This window comes from Durio zibethinus, chromosome 6, assembly GCF_047325235.1.
Source record: "Durio zibethinus cultivar Kanyao isolate XHJ-2024 chromosome 6, ASM4732523v1, whole genome shotgun sequence".
Lineage (NCBI taxonomy): Eukaryota > Viridiplantae > Streptophyta > Magnoliopsida > Malvales > Malvaceae > Durio > Durio zibethinus.
This window is the reverse complement of record NC_143167.1, coordinates 11,594,112-11,619,456: the sequence shown is the minus strand read 5'-3', so window position 1 is coordinate 11,619,456 and position 25,345 is coordinate 11,594,112. Positions and strand designations below refer to the sequence as shown.

Genomic DNA, 25,345 nt, shown 5'->3' with positions numbered 1-25,345 from the left:
CAGCCACTATTGTTCATCAGTTTTAAAAAGAGAGATAGAGAAAAAATAGGGTAGAGAAAAAAAAGGCATGGGAAATTTGAAATGAAGAAAGGATTTTGAATTTTTATACTAGTGCTAAACGGCACCATTTTGAGTCTTAAAGCCCATTTAGGATTCATGTGTTTTCTCATTTTTAGATTCGATCTATTGCGTGACCTAATTCATAACCTGGTTCTAGTACCCATAAGCCAAGCCAATCCAAAATAAACTTCAAGCCACACCATCCTGAGTTGTTTTCTGTGTTTGAAGTCATGTCTTTCCTAGCCGAGTTGAGTCGTACAAATTTTTTTGGTAAAAGCTTTTTCTTTATTTAATATGTTTGATTTATATTTGATTTGTTTTAATTAATTTTTCAAAAAAATGTTTTAAAAATAAATTTATGAGTCTAACCAAATTATGAGAGGATTTTTTTAGTTTATTATTATTTTTATTATGAATTTTACCAAATTATTAGATAATTTCATAATAGGTTTTTCTTTAAATAAAATAAAAAATTTTCAATCCTACCAAATTATTGGAGGATTGAAATTTTAAATTTAGTACTACTAAATGATTGGAGAACTTAATGAATTTTTTGAAAAAAATAATTTTCCTACCAAACTATTGGAGGATTTAAATCTTAAATTAAATCTTTCCAAACTATTGGAAGATTTAATGAGTTTTTTAAAAGTAAATTTTATAAATGGTTTTCAAATAAAATCTCACCAAACTATTGGAAATCTAAATCAAAGTAAAATCTTACTAAACTATTAAAAGATTTTACTAATTATTTTTTAAATAAAATTTATTAATAAATCCGATGATAGAGCTTTTTTAGAGTGAACACTAGTTTCTATGAATGCTCCTTAGATAAGAAACTTATCTTAAATTGTTACCAAACTAGTACGAGTAATTTTAAGGTTAATTTCTAATAATTAAATTATTTGGTAAACTATAAAGATGTTTTAAGACTTGGATAACTTGGAATCAAATTGGTATCATCATTTGAATGGCCGCTATGAGGGTGCTATAACATTCTCATATGCAACCTACTTTCAAACTTAAATCTAGTTTTGTAGACTAGAATATACCATTTAAAGATACCTAAGTTAAGCTTGGAAGTCATTTTTAAAATGGGATAGATTCAACAAAGTGACCAATTGCACCTAAACAAAAAAAGATTGGTGGCAACTCCGTAAATTTATGTTTAGCAATAGGTCCACAAATCTATACGTTATGATAGGACTAAATGTCTAGTGACTCATGTCACCATGTGTTGTCGAAAGATGGTTGTTTACACCCACGATGAAAAATTGTTGATGCACATATTTCAAAATAATCTCATCAGATCGGTTGCCAAGTGATATGTCTAACTGGACAAAAGTTACATCTATTCATGGAAAGAGTTTGCTAGGGCTTTAATCGCCCAATAAAAGGCATATTATAGATCTAGCTTCAAATTGCCTATCCCTATAGAGCATAGAGAAAAAAGCCATAGCTTCAAATTGATAGTTGTATATGACAAATTCATAGGAGAAAGCAAAAGAGAAAATGACTGTTGAGATTGAAATAGCATCTGATGGTTCTCTCAATATGCAAGAAATGAAAAATCAAATATTCATAGAAGTTGCTGGAAAAGAAAAGCATGGATGGGTCTGAGGCCTTGGATTGGGTCCAACACCATCTGCCTACTATGAACATAGCTCTCAATAATTTACATCCTCAGCAAGTCAGTTTTCACGAGATATTTCAATATTGAGAAGGGAGTTGCAAATTATGCAACAACATTTTCAACAAATAGAAGTAGAAAGAGAACAAAAGCATGCCAAAATTATGGAAGAACGTGCTACAATGGAGCAAAAACATGTAAAATTTCAGCAGTTGCATGATCGATTCAATTATTTTATGAATTTTGTGCAACAACAATTTTCAGAAAATAATCTTAATCCTCCACCAACTCAGGTATAATATTTAGTAAATATTTAAATTTTTAAATATAAAAAAGCCTTACAATGAAGTGTTAAAAATTGTATGGTATTATTCAGTAGGTTTTTGAGCATGCTAGTGACCACAGTGAAAAATTTTCTTCATCAATTGGCAACCAGCAAAATGTATGCAGTCCTCCATTTCATACATTTTAATTTTTATTTTCTTAATGTATTAAAAATATTTGAATGTTATTATACTAATTATTAAACTTTGTATTAATTAGATGCATACTTAAACGTGAATTAACTTTATATTATTTTCAGTTTCTGAATTTAAGCTCTTTAATGAAATTAAAATTTATTAACAAAAATAAAAAAAATACATTTTTACATAATGGCGGCATTTGCATTCAACAATATCTCTAAATGAATAATTTAGTGACGTTTGTATCGTAAAATGCCACTAACAGTAGCGATGCTATTATTAGCAAACGTTGCTAGTAAGTGATGTTTTTTATACAAATGTCACTAAAGCAACGATGTTTGTCTCATAAAAATGCCACTAAATTTGCGGCGTCTAAAATATACAAATACCGCTAATATGGAAGTGTTTTTAGATACAAATGCCTCTAAAGTAGTGATATTTTCAGTTACAAATGCCATCAAAGCAACAGTGTTTTCCTCATAAAAACGTCATTAAATTAGCAGCATCTCAAAGATACAAACGTTGCTAATATAGAGGCATTTTAAAGTACAAATGCCTCTAAAGTAGCGACATTTTTAGTTACAAATGCCACCAAAGCAACGGTACTTTCCTCATAAAAATGCCACTAAATTAATAGTATCTCAAAGATACACACGCCGCTAATAAAGAGGTATTTTCAGATACAAATGCCTCTAAAATAGCGATGTTTTCAGTTGCAAACACCACTAAAGCAATAACGTTTTTCTCATAAAAATGTAACTAATTTAGCGACGTTTCAAAGATAGAAACGCCGCTAAAATGACAGCGTTTTTCGAAAACGCCGTTATTTTTTGTGACGCGTGTATAGCCGACACTCTGAGTGGTATTTTTCGCAAACGCCGCAAATCTTTTAGTGGCGTTTATAAATATCGCTAAACGTTAAAAAAAAATGTCACTAAAAATCTAAATCCCTGTAGTGTCATAATTGTATTCCCAAACCCGAAATGTTTTGGTAAACTAAAAAATTATATTTTTAATAAATTTTAATTAATTTTAATATTTTATTAAAAAAATATTTTTTAAAAGGTGATGAATCGTGCCTAACAAAAAATAATAATAATAACTCCTTTTTTTTTATATTCGTTTAGTTGTTTTTAAGACTGTTATGATAGGAACAAAAACTAAAAATAAAAATAAAAAATCACAATAGTTATTAAGTTATTGATTAAATTTTTATAAATTTAAAGATGGATTCTGCTTAAATGGATAATATAACAATTATTAAGTTTTAACTTGTCAGGGTCAATAAACCAGACCCACCATGCCTACAAGAGGACAGATCAAATTATTCATATAATACCGACTCCTAGTAATGGATTATATCTGACAGGTATAAAAAAGGCAATTAACCCACTCTATCTTTACTCTCTCTTTTCTGTTATTCACCGCTTCTTTTTGGGGCACATACCGAGATGCCTCCTCGTGAAGTTTTATACTATTTCGTATTTTTTTATTTAATTTATGTTTTTGTTGAGAATATGTACAAATGAATATTATATACCAATAATTCTGTTTCGTACTTGAATATTAACAACATAATTAGTAAGCAAGCCCGGCCTTTACAATTACAAATATAATAAACCAATATTCATCAACAAAAAGATTAACAAATTAACGAACATGTGGTTAGAGGAAAATCCGATATCATAAGGTTAATCAATGCAATTTGGGATTTGAGACCTGAAACCTGAGAGTTACAAAACCGATGCCAAAACATTGAAACAAGACTTCATTAGTGATCAATTTATATGTTTGTTAAAATGCCAACACATTTGAGTTCAACTATTACAAAAGCGGCAGCACATACTCTGCATATTCCTGCAACTAAAACGACACACTGAAGAAATGGCATTTTTAGTTAAAGGAACTAATTGAGAGGCTAAGCAATAGAGTAGGTATTTTAAGTTGAACAAAATCTTTCTGCCTAAATTAGGACAAATAAAATCAAGTCACTCTCAGTTTGTTTCAACTTACTAACCCACTAATTATCCCGTGTTATAACATTATTTTCAAATAAAAGAAAATAATTTGTTTCTAACCTATTATTTTCATTGGAAATTCAAACATTTTTCCTGGAAAATTCTAATATGGTTTTGACTTGTCTGTCAAAAGATACCTAATTTTGCTTAGCTTCTTTTATACCCTTCATCTCTTAAATGTAATCCTGCCATATTCATCAATATCTCTGATTGCAAGTTTTTCTCCCTCAATCTCTCCATAATTTTTTGAATCCATATTTCTTGCTCCAATTAATCTTGACAGCCTTTTTTTTTTTTTTATTAAACCCAACCTCTCTCATTTACGCTTCCATTGCTCTTGCCTGCCTAGATTTATTTATTTTTTTCGACCACTCTCCAATGGAGGATGATGAATCAATCATGGTTTTAAACGCTAAACTGAATGTGGCAGCAGCAGAAACCTCAGATTCCGGCAACAGCAACTACACATTACGTGCCAACAAACGTTCCAGGCATGAAAGCGGTGCCTCTTTAGCAAGGTTTAAAGGGGTTGTGCCACAGCAAAACGGAAATTGGGGTGCACAAATTTATGCCAACCACCAGAGGATTTGGCTTGGGACATTCAAGTCCGAGAAAGAAGCTGCCATGGCTTATGATAGCGCCGCCATCAAGCTTCGAAACGGGGATTCCCATAGAAACTTTTCATGGACAGATCACAACATCCAAGAGCCTAATTTCCAAAACCTTTATAGCGCAGAAGATGTATTGAACATGATCAGAGATGGTTCCTATCAAGCCAAGTTTGCAGATTTTGTCAAAACACTATCCGAAAGGGATGGGAAATTGGGCACAAAACATAACAAAAATTTGGTTCATGGAGATATACAATTTACTTGTGTGCAACTTTTTCAAAAGGAATTGACTCCAAGTGATGTTGGCAAGCTTAATAGACTTGTGATCCCCAAGAAATATGCTGCTAAGTACTTTCCATACATTTGTGAGAATGATCAACAAAGTTTGGTTGGTGGTGGTGGTGGTGGTGGGTTAGAAGACATAGAGCTTGTTTTCTATGACAAGTTGATGAGGACATGGAAATTTCGATATTGCTATTGGAGAAGTAGCCAAAGCTTTGTTTTTACAAGGGGTTGGAATCGATTTGTGAAGGAGAAGAAATTGAGGGAAAGAGACACCATCATATTTTACACATGTGAGTGGCCTGGTGGGGAAAAAAGGGGCCAAAATTTCTTCCTAATTGATGTAAATTACAATGGTGAACAAAATTGTATGAATGAGGAGAAGAAGGCCTCTAACAGATTGGAATCCTCAGGTCATCAGGATAATTTGCAAGTGGAATTGGAACTGAATTTGGGGAAGAATTTCTACTGCAGAGTGGATAATGAGGACAAACCTATCAATGGATTAGAGTCATCCCATAATGTGGAGGGCAAAAGGATTTCCCTTTTTGGAGTACACATTAACTGACAAAGGCAATAATGTTCATAATCTTATTTATTTTGGGCTTTTTTCCATTTGATTTCTTTTTTTTTTTCCCTTTGGCCAGATATAGCTCAGCTTAATTCAGCTGCAATTTATCAGCAGTTATTTACTTGTATATATTTGCAATTAGAGTCCTGACTATTAGAATATATAATACTGTTCATTTTAGCTTCATTATCCTGCAAATCAAACTAGAAAATTTGTAAATTCTAAATGAAATGTTCTTTAATTTTGTCTCAACTGAGGATTTTTTTTTTTTTTTTTATCATTCACAGAATTGAACTACATTATAAGAATATACTAGTAAGAAATAATTTTCTTCCTCTCTTTAATCTCCTAAATCTCTAGTTTTTTTTTTTTTTAATTATTTAACTTTCAGTAATGATACTTTCTAAAGAAAAACATTTCCACCTCGAAAATTTTTTTTATTGCACCTTATGTGTCAAAATTTATTAGATAAATTTAAAAAAAAAAAAGAGATCTACCAATTTTTAAGTAAGTCACTATCTATAAATGAATTTTTAATTGTTGAATGAATAGATTTTGGTCACATTAATGGAAGCAAAAATTTTTAAAAATAATAATAATGCTTTTTGTTTCACCAATTTTATATCAAATATTTGTATTGACATGAATCAGTGAATTGATTAATAGATCAGATATTACACTTAAGTCAATAAATTATTTTCACGTCAAAAGAAATAAATATGGTGTGACAAAAATGATGGGATCGTATAGTATTTTCCATTAAAAAAAAAAACAAAGTGGGACAAAAGTATTGGGGCAGCTATGCATATCCCTTCAACCCTTCAAATTAATCTTGTAATTCATCTTGCAAGTTGAAATGAAGTAGTTAAAATCTTCTAACATACAATTGCATATTATCCTTAATTTTTTGCAAAGTAAAAATTATGAAATAAATTGAGATGTGATTAAAATTTGAAAATAAAAAATAATTTTATTTTATTTTATTTTATTTTTTGCTAAGACTGTCATTGGGAAGAGCACTAATTAAAATTTGAGATGTAACAGGAAACAAATTGACCTCAGAAATAGAAAATACTTTATATGTAGATAAATCGAAATATTTTTTCTCCCATTGTAAAACCCCAAATTAAGGGATAGAAAATGATATATAATCCAATAAGCTCTAAATAAAGTAACTAGCATGACAATGGCTCCTTAATTTTAGGATCCAATGTACATTTGAAATAACTTAAATACATATTTTATCCGATCAGATAAATATATATAAGAGAAATTCATTCATATCAATGTAAGTGTTACATTTTTTTTATATTTTTGGATCAAAAGAATTAAATGTAATTTTGATCCAAAAATTAAAAAATATGTATAATACTATCATTCGTCTTAAATCATTATAAGTTCTTGCCTTTTTGAAGCTAGCCCAAACTTTGAAGGGCGGAATAGGATAGATTGTTTAAGAAAAAGTGGTTAAAGACAACTAAATCAAAATTAAAATTAAAAAAAAGACCATAATTCAAGAAAAACCTTAATTAATTTAAGACCACAAATATGATATTTTGATACATGTTTTCCATACATTGTTATATTTGGCCAGGGGTTCAATGGAATATAAATAAAAGTTTTATATTTGAAGCTTATAATTAACAATTTAAGTTTGATTTAACGGTTATTACTTTAAATTTGAACTATAAAATATTACTTCTTTCTTATCTTATGGTGTAAGACATCAAAGTTACAAATATATTTAAACAGTTAAGGTATCTTCAAATTTTATTTGAATTTTTAAAAATAATTTTAATAATTTACTCTAAAAAATTCATAAATTTTAAATTTTACTTTGAAAATACTAAGGGATGAGTCAGGATTTATATTTAATGGGGACAAGTAATATAGATAATATTAAATATATAAATATATAAATATAAATTAACTCAAATGCATTAAAAATTATTTTGTTTATACATAAAGATAACACATAACAATTATTCTTTATAGGTTTCATAGTACAAAAATAACCTCTTCAAACAGTGTCTCTCTCATTGCGATGATAGTCTAAAATATTTTTTTGTAACCTTAAATCCAATGAAAAATCATCTAAATCTAATTCAAAATAAACTTATTTTGTAAAATGTTGTATGCCACTATTATTGATTTTGCATAATTCTTTCAAAATTGACTTTTTCTTAATATGATATCTTTCCAAAACTAATTAAATTAGATAGTTTAGTTTATATAATTTCTAAGAAATAAGAAGATAAATGAAAATGTAATTATGCCTCTCTAATTATTTGATTAGAGGATGACACGTGGTCAAAATGATTATAGTGCCCCTCCTCTCATAATTGGCCAAAATTACTATAATGCACCTCCTAAAATATTATGAAAAAGCCTTTGTACCATAATTTGTCAAAATTACTATAATACTCCTTCTATTATAATTGATCAAAATTACTATAATGTTCTTCTTAATATAATTATAAAAATGCTCTTATGATTGCTTCATAATTACGTATTAAATTTTAACATAAATATAAAATTAAAACATATTAAATTACTAAAATAACATTGTTGAGATTTGCCTTGAATCTCTTAATCCCACGTCAAAAGTCGAGTGAAGTTATAAGAGTTGAGAGTTTTTCTTAAATTCACATGAGAAATTTAGTAAAGTTATAAGGGGTTTCACCTTTATAAATAAAATGCTTTAGTTTTAATTAGATAATCCCAAATAGTTAAAAAAAAAAAAGAAAAAGAAAACAGCTAGGTGAGTGGGCTATTAAAAGAGTATAATTGGCCCTTGAGTTAAATTTTGAGTAAGAAATTTTTGTAACTTTTCTCATTGCAAAAGTCTCACAATTGTAAATATTTATTTATTACTAGATTAAATTTAGAATACGCCACTTTGGGTTGGGCTAAACTAAATATATTTTTGTGTTCTTATTTTTTGTGTGGGTGAGTGCTATAAGTGTTTGTTTGTTCCTTACAAATAATATCAAAGTGTTGTTGACACCTAATTTTATTCAGGAAAAATCTTGACCATTTATGAAATATTTAAAATTTAACCTGATTCAAATTCGACATTCATGAATTTTGACAAGTTTCTAAAATCAAAATTGGAGCCAATTTGACCAAAATACTCTAAGGTCAAATTTGGTCAAACTTAGTCAAACTTGATCAAAATGATCAATGGTCAAAATGAATGAAACTTAGGTCAATCTTTGAAATTCACAACCAAATTAAAGTCAATGTGGATAAAGATTGAAATTTATGGTTTTAAAGTATTAAAAAGTCTAATTGCAATTTGAAAAGTATAAAATTGTAAAAATAACCCAAGGGTATTTTTGAAATTTAACCTTTTCAAAGTCGGGTTTTTGTGAAAACTTTCAAATCATAATTGAAATTTTTTAATGATTTTTGATGCATTGAAACCCATATCACACCTTAGGAGACGTGAAATTACCAAAATACCCCTTAGAAAAATTTTCGTAATTTAACTATCCTAAGGTTGGAATTTTGGAAAATACTCCAAATCATGGTTTGATATTATTTGATGATTTTTAGAATTTTAAAAACCTTGATTGTACCTCGAGAGGTATGAAATTATCAAAACACCTTTTAGGGGTATTTTTGTAATTTGACCTTCCTGAGGTAGATTTTTCGTGAAACTTTACATATCATATTTTTATAATATTTCATGATTTTTGGTGGATTCAAAACTACTACAGTACCTTGAGAGGCATGAAATTAACAAAATACCTCTTAGAAATAATTCGTAATTTGACACTTCTTGAAGTTGGAATTTTATAAAAAATTTTAAATCTTAATTTTATATTATTTCATGATTTTTAGTGCTTTTAAAATCCTAAAAGTGAATAAGGAAGCATCGATTTTCAAGAAAATGGCTAAAAACAAAAAAACTTTGTAAGAAAGGCAAAATGCTTTTTCAACATGGTCTCAATGTTTGTAAAAATCCAACCTTTGGTAGTATGCATCTTAGATCGTTAGATCATTTTGAGGAGCTTGATCCAACAGTGAAAATTGGCTCCTTGAAACCAAAACACAAGGGTGAAACTTGGATCTTAGGATGTGTTTTGATCTAATGGCTAGGATTTAATTGGGTTGAGATATTTCATCATCTTCACCAAAAGAGGATTAACATTTTCTACAAAAGGAATGAGGAGAGTTCATGAAACAGAAGGAGGGAAGACAAAACCTAAAAAAAATTCATGAAAAAAAAAAGAAAGGGAGAAATATTTTTGCTTTGCTTGCTTGAAAGTATACTTTCTCAATTTTCATATTGTATTTTCTTGCATCCTTATCACATTTTCCATAGCATTTTCATATTGTTTCATCCATTTTTTTTTTTAATTCTCAAGTTCATTTTCTTCTTCATAGCTTGAATCAACTTCACCCAACTAATCAATAGTGGGATTAAAGCTATAATTCAAGTAACAAAAAAACTCAAATCCACTATAGAAATACAAGTTGGAGGTTTGGCCAACCTCTTCCACCATGGTCAAACCTCATTTTGGCTTTCCCTAAATGTTTTCTTTGTTTTTTTGTTGCTTATGAATGTTTTGGTTGATGGTTCAATTGTTATTGGTCAAATTATGCTATTAATCCCTATACTTATACTGAATTTGAACTTTAGTCTTTATAAAATAATCTGAAAAAATCAAATCCTCATAATAGTTTAATTTAACAAAATATGTCCAATTGTTATCAATGTTAGTTGATTTTTGTTAAGTTAGCTGACGTGACTATTGATCATGCAGACATGGTGTTGACTTTAATGGCATGGCATTGATTTCAATGATGTGGCATTGACTTACTGATATGGCAATTGGGATTGATGAAATCAGTTGTTAAATTATACAAATGGTCCATGTCTCTCCCTAAACGTTTTCTTTCTTTTCTTTTTTTTGCCGTGAATGTTTTGGTTGATGGTTCACTTGTTATTTGTTTAGTTTATGATTTGGTTTTATGGTATATGGATAGTGTTTGGCTTGTGCTTACATTTCATTAGTTAATTACATGATTGCTAAATGTTATTAGAAAATAGTTTTACGAATGTTTTATGAGTGCTCTGCTTGAATGAAATGAAAATGATGGGTTAGAGATGCCATAGGCCATTTGGCCATGGTGAATTTCATGTAGGCTGATGGTGCTCTTCATCTTATGATAGACTTTGTTTTGATTCTTATGTATTTAATTGTGTATATGTTATGATTTCATGTTTTTAAATGTTGGGGTTAAATTTTCAATAAAAAAAATATTGTTTTTATTAAGTTGTTTGGTTAATTTTTCATGTTGCTTGGTTGGGTTTTAAGGAAAAAAAATGGTGGAACATTCATACAAAATTTAAAAGGTTTTTTGTGTTTGATCCATTTCCTTATTGATTTTACACGTATAACTTGTTTATAATTTATTTTTGTAAATACTTTGGTTTGTAATTATTTTGTTCTTATGTCATGCTTTTGTCATATGCATCATTAATAGCATTTTGTAATTTGTAATTTGTAATTGTCACATGCATAATTCCTATGAAACCCCAAATTCTTATGAAACCCAAAACTCTATACCCTAAATCCTAAACCACCTCCCAAACCATGAACCACCTTTCAACCCTAAACCACTCTTTAAACCCTAAACTACCTTACAAACCCTAAACCACCTTTCAAAACCCAATCAACCCCCAAACCAATCATGCATTTGCATTTCATTTTACATTACATGCATTCATAAATTGTCATGTATTCATACCTTATCATTCATATCATGCATTCATCATATATTATTTTCATGCATATCATGCATAAGTTTTTCAATATGAGTTTTCAAAAAAAAAATATTTTAAATAAGATAATATATCAATTAAATATAGTCATCGAGATCAATCCAACTATAAGGAAACTCTCAGTGATTATTATTTATACAAGGTGTTATCTTAGTTTTAGTGGGGCAATTTGGAAACCCTTAAATTAGAAATGTTTTCGAAACTCCACCTAATTATACGAAAGTGAAAAGGTGTTTCGATATTTAAGGAGTTTTCATCTTGATCCAAAATAGAAAAAAGAAGGTTTCATTTTTAAAATTTGATTTTGTTTTTGAAAAAAAAAGAAAAAAAACAAATTAATTTTAAACATTAAGAAAATAGGATCATTTTTACCAAAATTAAAGAATAGTATGTAATCAATTAGTATCATATTCGATAGGCGCTATGGGGTGCTAATATTTCTCCATACATAACCGACTTCCGAAACTAAACTCTAATTTCGCATACCATAAATTTTTTCCTTTTATGAAACTTTTAAACTCGTTTTTAAATGTTTTATTAAAAAGACAAAATTTTTAGGTTGCCAATCACACTCTAAAAAAGATTAGTGGTGATTCCTTATTTTGATATTTTTTATCAAAAATATATTTGGCCTCCATTTTCCAAATTTTCCCATTCATCCGGCTTTCAAGCCACCCACCTTCAAGTCTCGAGATGTCGCAACAGCTTGGCGACTCCACTGAGGACACATGTTTAGAAAGTCAGGTTAAAAATTGATTGCAAGTTATTCTAAATTTTGGTTTAATGGTCCTAATTAGTGTTTAATCTTAATTCCTTAATTTTTGATTTTTTTATAAAAAAAATGTGGAAATTTTGAAAAAAAAAATTGAAAGAATGAAAAAAAAGTTTTGATTTAATTTCCTTGTTTTCAAAAAAAAAAAACAAAAATGCAAAAAAAACAGAGAAATGTGTGTGTTTTACATTTCATGCATATTTTAATTATGTCATTTCATGCATATTTTAATTATGCTATTTATTATATATTATTGTTCTTTATTTGATTCTTAATATTTGTGGGAAAATCTAAGAAAACTGTATTTTAGGAAAATGTAAAAGGTTTGTATATTCCTTCACGCACACTCACATTACATTGTATGTATAAGTTCTATACCCAAGCTCTAACCCTATTTAGGAAGAAGTAAAGTAGCTATGCTTTCATGAAGTGTAAACCTTTACATTGCTTAGTGAAATATTCCCATTCAGATTGAACCATTTCCACTCATAGCCTATGATGAGTTAGGATCAGGGTACCACACAAGTCTATGATGGACGATGATGTGAAGAATAGTTTGATAATCTTTATATGTGTAAATTCTTGACCCAACATATAGTGAGCTTTAGAGAGCCAGCCTTAGGTAGAGCCATGCCTACCTCTTCCATTGTAATTATCCTAAATAAATCACATGAAAAACACTTTTTGTATTTAGGGGTAATAATGGTGTGAACAAGATTGAAATTTTGAAAAAAAAATTCTTTCAAAAAACAATCTTTTGGCATACTTTTGTTTGCTTAATGTTTGTTCAAAATAAGCATTTTCAATAAAATGAAATGCTTATGTGCAGTTTCAAGAAATATCTTGAATGGTCATTTGTTTTAACATTGTTTTTCATGCTAGTTAAGAACAAGGAATGGTGGTTGTAAATATACTCTCATGAAAGCTTTGAAGCAAAAGATATGTTCAAAATTCTTGCCTAAACATTGAAGGATTTTTAAGAATTATCTTTTAGGGCAAATAATAAAATTCTCATCCTACACTTTTGATTTTGAGTAATTAATAAAAGGCCTAAGGATAATGCATCATATGAATCATTGAAAATGAGCATGCTAACTAGATTAGAAGGGTAAAAAGGGCACATGAAGAAACAAGAAAGACGGTTGGAAAGATGCAATAAAACTTTGATAGTCAATTCATAGAATTGAAATAGATGTTGGTAGGGTTGACAAAAGGATAAGGGATTGTTGAGACACAAGAAGTAAGGGAAGAAATGGCAGTAAAGGAACCAGTGTATGTTGGGTTCACGTATCCTTATCCCTATATTACTTAGACATCAATGGCAACTCATCAATAGTATGTTGGTACTTTTGTTAAACCATCACCGGTTCAAGTGAATATTAATCCCGGATACACTCCTTTTAACCCCCATCACTGTGTTGAACTAGGATTATTCGAAAGAGCAAAAGAAGTTAAAAGGGGTATCTAATGCCGTAAAAATTACTAAAATGAATAACAAGTATGATCTATTGAAAGAAAGATTAAAAGCCATAAAAGGACATGATATGTATAGGAATGTGGATGCTTGAGAGCTAAGCTTAATATCCGACCTTATACTTCCATCCAAGTTCAAGGTCTTAGACTTCAAGAAATATGATGGAACAAATTGCCTTTTTGTACATATCATAATGTTCTATAGGAAGACGATTGATCATACCCATAATGATAAACTATTGATACATTGGTTTCAGGACAGTCTTACTAGATCTGTTGCAAGGTGGTACGTCGAATTGGATCACAACAAAATATACTCATAAAAGGATTTGGCTAGGGCCTTCATAGAACAATATAAACATGTTGAAGATATAGTGTCAGATAGGATGCCCTTGCAAAATATGAAGAAAAAAAGAATCAAAACCTTTAAAGAATATGGCCCAAGGTGGAGAAATGTAGCTGCTTAAGTACAACCACCATTAAAAGAGAAAGAAATCATCGTTCTATTCGTCAATTCCTTGAACACTCCTTATTACGAAAGAATGATTGGGAATGTCTTTAAAAACTTCACTAATATGGTGATTTTTTAAAAGAGTGATATAAAATGCAATCAATAGTGGTAAGATTAAGTTAAAAGATGAGACTGATGTTGAAAAAGATAGTACATTGGAAATGAATGAAAGGAAAATGCAAGCAGCCATAGTTAAGAGGCATCTACCTAAGAACTTCATCTCATACAATCCTTATCCTCTTCATCAACCCTACTTTTTGGTCATAGGTAATATCTCCCAAAGTTTATATCTTTGTCAACCAACCCAGCATTTGGGCTTTCAAGCAAATCCCAATCTTTAAATGACTACTCATAATCATGTCCCTACACTTAAACTTACCACCCAACCAACAAAAAGCCAAAAAAGACCAAGAAATGATTAAGAGAAACTTCTAATTCTTATTTTTCACTTTTTGCCTTTGCTAATAAAAGGCTAGTACCTCACTCTTATGCCTCAAAAAACAACACCAAATCTATCAGCAAAAAGTTATAATCCTAATAGCAAGTGTGATTATCATATGAGAGCAATTAGAACTTAAGAAAAATGAAAGATGACTTTATCCAATCACAAAATGTGAGGAGTTGAAATTTGGAAAGAGGTCTCGAGTTTTGAAATATCAAAATAGGATTTTTTTTTTTTGAACTTTTGGCTTTTTATTTTGTGTATGACATGCATATAGTTTCTCTAGAAGTTATTTGGATTAATCTTGTTAGAATTTATTTTAGAAAAAATGAATGTTTTGGAGTTTTTCTATAAAATTTTATTTTTATGCAATTGTTTGAATAAAAGCCCCACATAATTAGTTTCTGAATCATAAAATGAGAAGTGTTTTGAAAAAGGAAAAGAAAGAAAAAAAGAGAAAATTTTCTTTTATAATAATAGATGGAAAGAGTCTCGAAAGAGTTGGTGATTTTAATTAGAAATAAACTCACCAAATGCGTTCACATTATTTTCAAATCATTCAAATGCTTTCACTTACCAATCATGACCCCTCAAGAGACATGAACCTAAATTTTTTAACCTTGACTTCGCTTGACAATACTGTGATATCAAAGTGTGATAATCTTTTCCTAGGCAATGAATAATGAGACAACTAATTTCAAAACAAAAAGAAAAATTGAGATTCTTAGAAGGTCAGACAAACATGGCATTTTTCTTAAGAATTTGGATGTAGCAATTTGATAAATGTCAGGGCTACACTATAACTTTAAAATTTTTAAAATCAAAGCCACCCAAGTCCTTTTAAATGACCACAAATATACTAGCCTCCTAGTTCTTTACCTTAAATTTGTTCCTAATCAATATCTTGGGGCAAATTGACTAGAAATAAAGAGTGATCCATAAGACAACTTGAATTGTGATTAACCCATCCCTTGTTATAGAGTGACATAGACTCATTGACACCTTAAATGAGTTCATTCGACATGACCATTTCTCTCACATTAACCTTCATTAGCATTGGTTTGCCAAAATAAGGCATCTTTCTTGAATTGTAGTGGGGTCATGTAAAAAAAAAAGATAAAGAGAAAGGAAGGAACAAAATGAAATGAAATAAGAAAAAAAATAAATAAAATTTTTTTAATTATAATATTATGCACTCAAGACATTTGAATGAATCCAAAACCTAAAGAAATCTTAATAAGTTCATAAAAAAAACTAAAGAGTTCAAAAAGAGTTAAACTCCAAGAAAATCCCAAAAAATAAATAAAAGAAAAAACCTTCCCTCAAACCTTTTTTTTTTTAAGAATTACTCTTCAAATATGAATAACATATGCTTGAGATGATAAATGACCATTATTTATCATTCCTTCACAAATATAAAAAATTTATCCCTTGCTATCCTTTTGAGCCTGATAAAATTCTTTCAAAGTAAACTCTAACCAAAAATCACCCTTTACATTGAGACACAAAAAAAATTACAGTTAGGGGATTAAATATGGTAATGTCCAAAAAAAGAATCCTAGATGTTGAAGAAAAATGTCTAAAGAAAGGTTCCTAAAGTCTCAAATCCACTCAATGAGAAAAAAAAAGGGAAAAAATAAGAAAGTAACAAAAAAGACAGAAATGAAGCAAAAAAGAGAAGAAACAATAGAGAAAAAAAAAGAATAAGGGGAGAAGCAAAAGAAAAAGAAAGAAAAAATGAATGATCCAGTAAAGAACATGGAAAAAATTAAAGGATAAATATCCCAAAGTGAATCTCTCAAATGAAAAAATGATCATTAGTTTAATCACCTTCAAATACTTATTTTAGGTTTATCTATCACTTTCTTTAAAAACCCCAAGCCTTCACCTATATTACATCCTAATAAAAGTCCATATTAGATCAAGCATAGATACTTAAAATTGAAGAGTTCTCTTTGAGGAATGATCATAAAACTCATGAACTTTTTTTGTTTCCTTTTATTACCTAATCACCCTTGTTGATCGTTATCTCATTTTAGATAAGTTTGAATTCTTGAGTGCAAGGTGTAATAATAAAAAAAAATTAAAAAAAAAAGATGAATGTGACCCTTAGGTGAAAACCCTTCAAAAGGGTAATCTAAAGCACATCATAAAGCCTTTAAAACCACTATTGATGCTAACCAAAGGCAACACATACTCTTTGAAAGATCCAAAATCTTGAAATGCATAAAAAGAGATTGATTTTGAAATTTTGAGCCTTCTTTCCTCTTCACTAAATGACTTTCCAAATTTTGAGCCCCTTATAGCTAGCCATGTCATCTATCAAATGCCATATTTGGATAATTAAGAAATTGTCAAATATGTTTGGTTTTCAAGGCATTCATGCTTTTTAAGAAAAACTTATGTTCCATTTATAAGCCTATATTAAAAAGTATACACATTTTTTATTCCCTTCAAATGGTGAAGCTGTTTTCAAAAGAACTGAAACCTTCACATGTTGAACCATTCAACTTGTTGAAAAAAAAATTTTGCCTCTTCTATTTCTAATAGGGAACACCAACTTCCAAGAGACTCACATAGTCACATTTGTTCAGATATTTTATTCTCTTTTATTAGAGAATTTAATTATGTAGGGTAAATTTTGTTGACTATTTTAAAAATTTTTTAATAACTAATCATGCATTTTTGTAAGGAGAAAAGAAAACCATGTTTGGTGTAGAAAAAAGAGTATTGAATTGTGAGAATCTTTAGACCAGCTTGGATTAAAAAAAAAATGAGTGTTTTTTTCTTTTTGATTTTGCAATCGAGTTTGAAATACATGATGCATGTTGCATGTTGAAAAGGAAAACATAAGGAAAATAAAAAAACCTGTTGAAGAAATAAAAAGAACAAAAATTGGTAAAAAGACCACAAGGAAGATAGGTGAAGGACTAAAGAAAATAACATGAGAAAATGGGAAATGAGACCCTTTCGAAAAGAAATTGAAAAGCTAATTTGATGAGCAAGAAAAATTAACAGAAATAAAATCTAAAAAAATGAGAAAAAAAAGGATCTTTGTATGTGTATCCTTATGTTTGCATTTGCATTATGAAAAAAGGTATTTACACTTGAATCATTGCAATACATATGCATAACTAGGATAGAAATTTGCATTTGTATGGAACATTTGTATTAGGAAAAAGACATATACATTGACATTTGGAATGGGACATTTGTATATTAGCATAAAGCATTCATTTGCATTTTGCGTAAAGTAAAGTTTACATCCAAAAAATCATTTCAGTAGTCTTTTGCATGATGGCTATGTTTGCCAAAGTTTGGGTAATAAAACAAAAAAGAGAAAATTTATTCTTTTGAAATTTAAAACACTTAAGAAATGGTGTGAAACACTTTTGAAAGATAAAATTGAAATATTGGGCATTTTCAAATCTAAAAGATAAGATGTTTTGAGACAACTAGTGAAAAGCTTTTGAAACAAAAGTGGAAATTTTGAAATGAAAAGATTTCAAACTCTAAAGATATTAGGATAAGAAAATTGAGTATATGATTTCCAAGACCTCCAGACAAAATCTTAGATTTTTTAATGATCTCCAAAAACTTATGGGCAAAATCTTAAATTTTTGAAAGCTTTCCAAGACCTTCGGGCAAAACCTCAAAATTTTTAATGATTTTCAAAAACCTCTGGGTAAAACCTCATATTTTTAAATGATTTCAAAATACCTTCATGCAAAATCTTAAATCTTTGAATGATCTCCCAGACTTCCTGGCAAAATTTTAGATTTTTAAACGATTTTCAAGACTTTTGAGCAAAACTTTAAATTTTAAATGATTTCCAAATACCTATGGGTAAAATCTTACATCTTTGAATGATTTCCAAGATCTCCAAGCAAAACTATAAATTTTTAAATGATTTTCAAGATCTTCATGTAAAATTTTAAATTTTTGAAAGATTTTCAAAGACCTTAGGGTGAAATTTTATATTCTTGTAATATTTTTAAAGATCTCTAGATAAAACCTCAAAATTTTTAAAAAAATTTCCCAGACCTACAGGCGAAACCAGGATTTTTGAACAATCTTAAAGTTTGTTAGGTACAATTTTAAAGTCATCCAAGCATAATTTCAAAGTCCTCCAAACATAATCTCAAAGTTTTCCTAGTACAATTTCAAAGTCCTTCAAGCATAATCTCAAAGTCCTTCGAGCACAATTTCAATGTCTTCCGCACACAACCTCAAATTCCTCTGAGCACAATCTCAAGATTTTTTGGGCACAATTTCGAAGTCCTCCAAGCATAATTTTAAGACTTTTTAGGCAAGATTCATAGGTCTTCTGAGCTGAATATATTTTCATTGTGGATTCATAAGTCTTTTGGACATAACTTTAAAAAAAATTTAAAAAAATAACAACAACAACAAATGGTCTTGAAGAATGAACACTTGTCAAAAAGAGACCAAAGAAAAAACCAAAGAGATGAAAAATTCCTTTAAAGAAAATCCAAATCCTTTTCAAAACTTCCTATGTAACCTAACTTTTTAAAATGAAACTTTTCAAAACTTTTCAAAATTCAAACTTTAGCCCATCCTAAAAAGAGATTTCTAAAGTTTGTTACCTATCTCTATATGAGCCCTTTCATAAAGTCCTTATTTTTTTAACTTATGGTTCAGTCTCGATCTTTTATTTTTTGACTTGCGGTTCAGTTTCAGTCATCCTTATTTTTCAATTTCTTGCTTAGTCCCAATCATCTTTTATGTTTTGACTTGTACTTCAGTCCCAATCATCCTTGTTTTCCATCTTACAATTCAATCCTAATAGTTTTTTATTCCTAACTTGCAATTCAATCTTGATTATCCTTATTTTTTGACTTATGATTCAGTCTCGATCGCTTCATCCAACTTATAGTTTAGTCTCAGCAACTTCATCTAACTACGATTTAGTCCTAATCACTTTATCTGACTTACGATTCAACCTAATCACTTTATCCAACTTGCAGTTTAGTCTCGATCACTTCCTTCGATTTATGGTTCAATCCCAATCACTTCATCTAACTTACAGTTCAATCTTAGTCACTTCGTTCAATTTGTAATTCAGTTTTTATCACTTTGTTCGACTTATAGTTCAATCTGGATCATTTTGATAACTTACAATTCAATCCTAATCACTTTATTTGACTTACAATTCAGTCTCATTCACTTTTTTCCTAACTTGCGCCTCAATCCCTAACTTGTGCTTCAATCCCAATCATCATTCTATTTTGACTTACGATTCAGTCCAGTCATTTTATTTTTTAATTTGTGGTTTAGTCTATATAATTACCAACTTTGGATGTTATTGAAAAAAACAAAAACATCTTGCAATATGAAAACAAACAAGCAAATGCAAAAAAAGCCCTCTCATCCCTCAGTTCCAGACAAAATTAGTGTCCTTGATCTTTATATTATTTCTAATTCTCAAAAGTTTGCAAAGAGGAACAGTTATTGATATCTAATTTTGTCCAGATAAAATCCCAGCCATTTTTGAAATGTTTAAAATTCAACCCTATTCAAATCCAACATTTTTTTTTAATTTTGACAAATTTCTAAAATCAAATTAGAGCTAATTTGACCAAAATGTACCAAGAACAAATCTAGTCAAACCTGATCAAAATTGATCAATAATTAAAAAGGATGAAACTCAAGTCAATCTTCAAAATTCACAACCAAATTGGAGTCAATGTGGATTAATATTGAAATTTATGGTTTTAAAGCATTAAAAAGTCTAATTGTGCTTTGAAAAGTGTAAAATTACCAAAATGACTTTAGGAGTATTTTCATAATTTGATCTTTTCGAAATCAAATTTTTGAGAAACTTTCAGATAATAATTGAATTTTTTCAATGATTTATGATGCATTGAAAACCCATATCACACCTTAAAATTATGAAATTACCAAAATGCCCCTCTAGAAACTTTTTGTAATTTGACCTTCCCAAGGTTGAAATTTCATAAAATGCTCCAAATCATGGTTTGATATTATTTGATGATTTTAGAATTTTGAAAACATTGATTGTATCATGAAAGGTGTGAATTATCAAAATACTTTTTATGGGTATTTTTGTAATTTGACCTTCTCAAGGTTAGTTTTTCGTGAAATTTTTCAAATCATGTTTTCATAATATTTCATGATTTTTGATGCATTTAAAACCACTGCAATACCTCAAAAGGCATGAAATTAACAAAATTTCTTTTATGGGTATTTTTTTAATTTGACCTTTTGAAGGTCAATTTTTTGTGAAACTTTTCAAATCATATTTTTATAGTATTTTATGATTTTTGGTGCATTCAAAACCATTCAGTACCTCAAGAGGCATGAAATTACCAAAATTAAGGGCAATTTCATAATTGACACTTCTTGAAGTTGAAATTTCATGAAAAATTTTAGATTTTAATTTTATATTATTTCATGATTGTTGTTGCTTTTAAAATCCTAAAATGAATAATGGAGCATTGATTTCCAAGAAAATGACCTAAAAACAAAACTTTGTAATAAAGGCAAAATGGTAATTTCACTTGGTCTTAATGGCTGTAAAAGTCTAACTTTTGGCAATATGCTTCTTAGTTCCATTGGATCATCTTGAGGGGCTTGATCAAATGGTGAAGTTGGCTCTTTGAAACCAAAAGCAAAGGCAAAACTTGGACCTTTGGTTGTGTTTTGTTCTAATGGCTAGGATTTAATTGGGTTAATATATGTTATCATCTTTACCAAAGAAGGATTGATGTTTTCTCCAAAGAGAAAGAAAGGGAGCTCGTGAAATAGAAGAAGGGAAGAAAAAACTAGAAAAGAAATTCATGAAAAAAAAAAGGGAAAAATCTTTGCTTTGCTTGCTTAAAATAATACTTTTTCAATTTCTATCTTTTATTTTCTTACATTCTCATCACATTTTTCATAGCATTTTTATATTGTTTCATCCATTTTTTTCTTAATTCTCAAGTTCATTTTCTTATTTAAAGCTTAAATTAAATTCACCTAATGAATCAATAGTGGGATTCAAGCTAGAATTCAAGCAACAAAAAATTCAAATCCACCATAGAAAAACAAGTTGAAGGTTCAGCCAACCTCCTCCACCATGGTCGAACCTCATCTTAGCTCTCCTTAAATGTTTTTTTTTTTTTTTGCCTATGAATGTTTTGGTTGATGGTTCACTTGTTATTTGTTTAGTTTATGATTTGGTTTTGTGGTATATGGATGGTGTCCGACTTATGTTTACATTTTTATTAGTTCATTACATGATTGTAAATGTTATTAGAAAATCATTTCATGGATGTTTCATGAGTGCTTTGCTTGAATGAAGTGAAAATGATGGGTCAGAGGTGCCATAGGCCATTCAACCATGGCGGATTTCATGTAGCCGAGTGGTGTTCTTCATCTTATGATAGATTTTGTTTTGATTCTTATGTGTTTAATTGTGTATATGTTACGATTTTCATGTTTTTAAATGTTGGGATTAAATTTTCAATGAAAAAATGTTGTTTTTATTAAGTTATTTGATTAAATTTTTTTTGTTGTTTAGTTGGGTTTTAAGAAAAAAAATTGGTGAAACATTCATACAAAATTAAAATTTTTTTTTATTCATTTCCTTCTTGATTTTACATGTATAATTTGTTTGTAATTCTTTTTGTAAATACCTTGATTTATAATTATTTTATTCTCATGTCATGTTTTTGCCATATGCATCATTATGGCATTTTTGTAATTTATAATTGTCACATGCATAATTCCCATGAAGCCTCAAATTCCATTAAAACTTCAAATTCCCACAAAACCCCAAACCCTAAACCCTAAACTCAAATTCTAATAAAACCATACACTATAAATCCTAAATCCTAAAACCTAAAATCCTAAACCCTAAACCACTTTCTAAACCTTGAACCACCTTTCAAACCCTAAACCACCTTCCAAAACCAAAGCAACCCTCAAACCAACCATGCATTTGCATTTCATTTTACATTATTACATGCATTCATACCTTATCATTCATATCATGCATTCATCATATATTATTTTCATGTATATCATGCAAAAGTTTTTCAAGTGAGTTTTCAAAAAAAAAAATTTAAATAAGATAATATCTTGATTAAATATAGTCATTGAGATATGGCCTAATTAAAGGAGAATTCTCAGTGATTATTATTTATGCAAGGTGTTGTCTTAGTTTTAGTGGGGTAATTTAGAAACCTTTAAATTAGAAATATTTTTGAGGCTCTCCTTAATTATAGGAGAGTTAAATAGTTGTTTTGTTATCTAAAGAGTTTTTATGTTGATCCAAAATAAAAAAAAAAAGTTTTATTTTTAAATTTTGATTTTTTTTTCAAAAAAAAAGAAGAAAAGGAATTAATTTTAAACATTAAAAAAATATGACCATTTTTACCAAATGATAGCATGTAATCAATTGGTAATGTCTTCGACAAGTGCTATAAAGGTGTTAATCTTTTCTCATGCATAACCGACTATTAGACCTAAACTCTGATTTTGAAGATCATAAATTTATTTTTTTATAAAACTTTTAAACTTGTTTTAAAATATTTTATTAAAAGGATAAAAATTTTTTGTGGCCAATCACACCCTAAAAAAATTGATGGCGATTCCTTGTTTTGATTTTTTTATCAAAAATATTTTTAACCTTGTTTTCCAAAATTCTCTATTCGTCCGACTTTCAAGTCACTCACCATCAGGTCTCGAGACATCATAACAAGCGAGATTTGAGAAAGAAGTTCATATTTTGTAAAAACAATATAAATGTCTGAAGGTATGTCTAATATGCTTAAGTTTGAGATTCCTCTCTTTAATGGAAAAAATAATTTTATGCTATAACAAAGGATTATTTAAGATCTATTAGTGCAACAAGGGTTAGATCAGGCATTAGAGTAGAGTAAGATTAAGGAAATAACTAATAGTAATTGGAATAGAATTTAGAAAAAGAATGTTAGTACTATTAAATTAGCCTTAACCCCAAAAATAAAGTATAATGTGTTGACTAAAAGTACTCAAAAGAGTTTGTGGGATAACATTGAGAGCATTTATGCATCGAAGTCATTCAACAACATATTATGTTCGAAGATAAATCTGTATTTTTTTAATATAAAAAAAGGTAAAAATTTCCATGATCACTTGAATAAATTTAATAGGCTAATTTCTCAATTGTTGACTATTTCTGTTGATGAATTAAAAGATAAAAAGAAGGCTTTAACTTTGTTGTCATTTTTCCCCAAGTCCTATAGACCTCTTATTCAAACTTTATTGGTGGTTAAATCTACTTTGAAGTTGGATAATGTAACTACTTTATTGTGTGAGAATGAAAGGTTTATAAAAATAAAAAACTCATCACTTGGAGAGAGTGTACTAGCTATAGAGGGTTCTTTTTGAAGAAGAACTTGAAAAAAGGTTGATGGATCAAAAGGGAGTCCAAATCAAGAGGTAGAGATTATAGTGATACAAAATGTTATTATTATGGCAAAAAAAGACATATCCAAGCGTATTGTAAGAAGCTAAGAAAAGATATGATTGCTTTGAAAAAGGCGAATGCAAGAAGAAGTTGGATAAAGAAAAGAGTGACATTATTGTTGTTTTGTTTGGTGATGATTTCCTTTTAACGACTTATATGGATGAAACCTAAACTTTGAAAGGTAATAAAGGTTGGCTTTTAGATTCAACTACTTGTGTTCATATTTGCAATGATAAAAATTATTTTATGGAGTTGAAAAGGAATGAGAAGTATAGGGATATTATGGTTGCCAATAATGAAAAGATGTAGATTCAAGATATTAGGAGTGTCCACCTTAGATCTCACAATTGTGTTATTAGGATTCTTCATCATATAAGGTATGTATTGAGTTAAAACTACAATTTGATTGCCTTGAGTGAGTTAGCTTCTCTTAGGTATACATACTATAGATGAAATGATTGATGCAAAGTTTGTAAGAATGATAGCGTGGTTCTACAAAGGAATATGGTCAAAAATCACTTGTACATACTTGATGGAGGCTTAGTTGTTAGGATTCCTATAATGAAGGAAAAAAAGATAGACAAGCACGTCAGTTTTACGAATGCTGTTAAAGTATTTAGAGATTTAAGTCAATGAAAGACTTGCTGAGGTTTGACTTGAATCTCTTAATCCCACGTTGAAAGTTAAGTGAAGTTATAAGAGTTGAGAGTTTGTCTTAAATCCTACATGAGAGATTTAGTAAAGTTATAAAGAGATTCATCTTTATAAATAAGATACTTTAGTTTTAATTGAATCCTAAATAGTACACAAAAAAATAGCTAAGTGAATAGACTATTAAAATGGTGTGATTAGGCTTTGGGTAAAGTTTAGAGTAGAAAGTTTTTAGTGATTTTTCTTATTCAAAAAATCTCACAGTTGTAAAGATTTATTTATTAGTAGATTAGATTTGAAGAAGACCATTTTGGATTGGACTAAATCAAATATATTTGTGTATTTTTATTTTTGTTTTGGGTTTACTCTATTGTTTATATGTGTCGGTGTTGCAAGTGAAAATTTGACATGTGACATTTTTAAAAAATTATTATAATACCTTTACTAAAATTACATATTAAATTAATTACATAAAACTTAACTACATATTAAATTACTATAATAAAATAAAATAATAATATAATATGATAAATATAAAAGTAAAAAAGACATAACAAAATTTTTTTTTTTTAATTTTGTTTTAAATATTCTTAC

At 28.9% G+C, this 25,345-nt stretch overlaps 2 pseudogenes; both read left to right on the top strand.

Annotated features, from left to right (window-relative positions):
* Nucleotides 1-4,362: 4,362 nt before the first annotated feature.
* LOC111286216 (AP2/ERF and B3 domain-containing transcription factor At1g50680 pseudogene) lies at nt 4,363-5,948 on the top strand (annotated as a pseudogene).
* Nucleotides 5,949-12,120: 6,172 nt separating this feature from the next.
* LOC111284327 (enoyl-[acyl-carrier-protein] reductase [NADH], chloroplastic-like) overlaps nt 12,121-25,345 on the top strand; it is a 29,603-nt pseudogene continuing 16,378 nt past the window's right edge.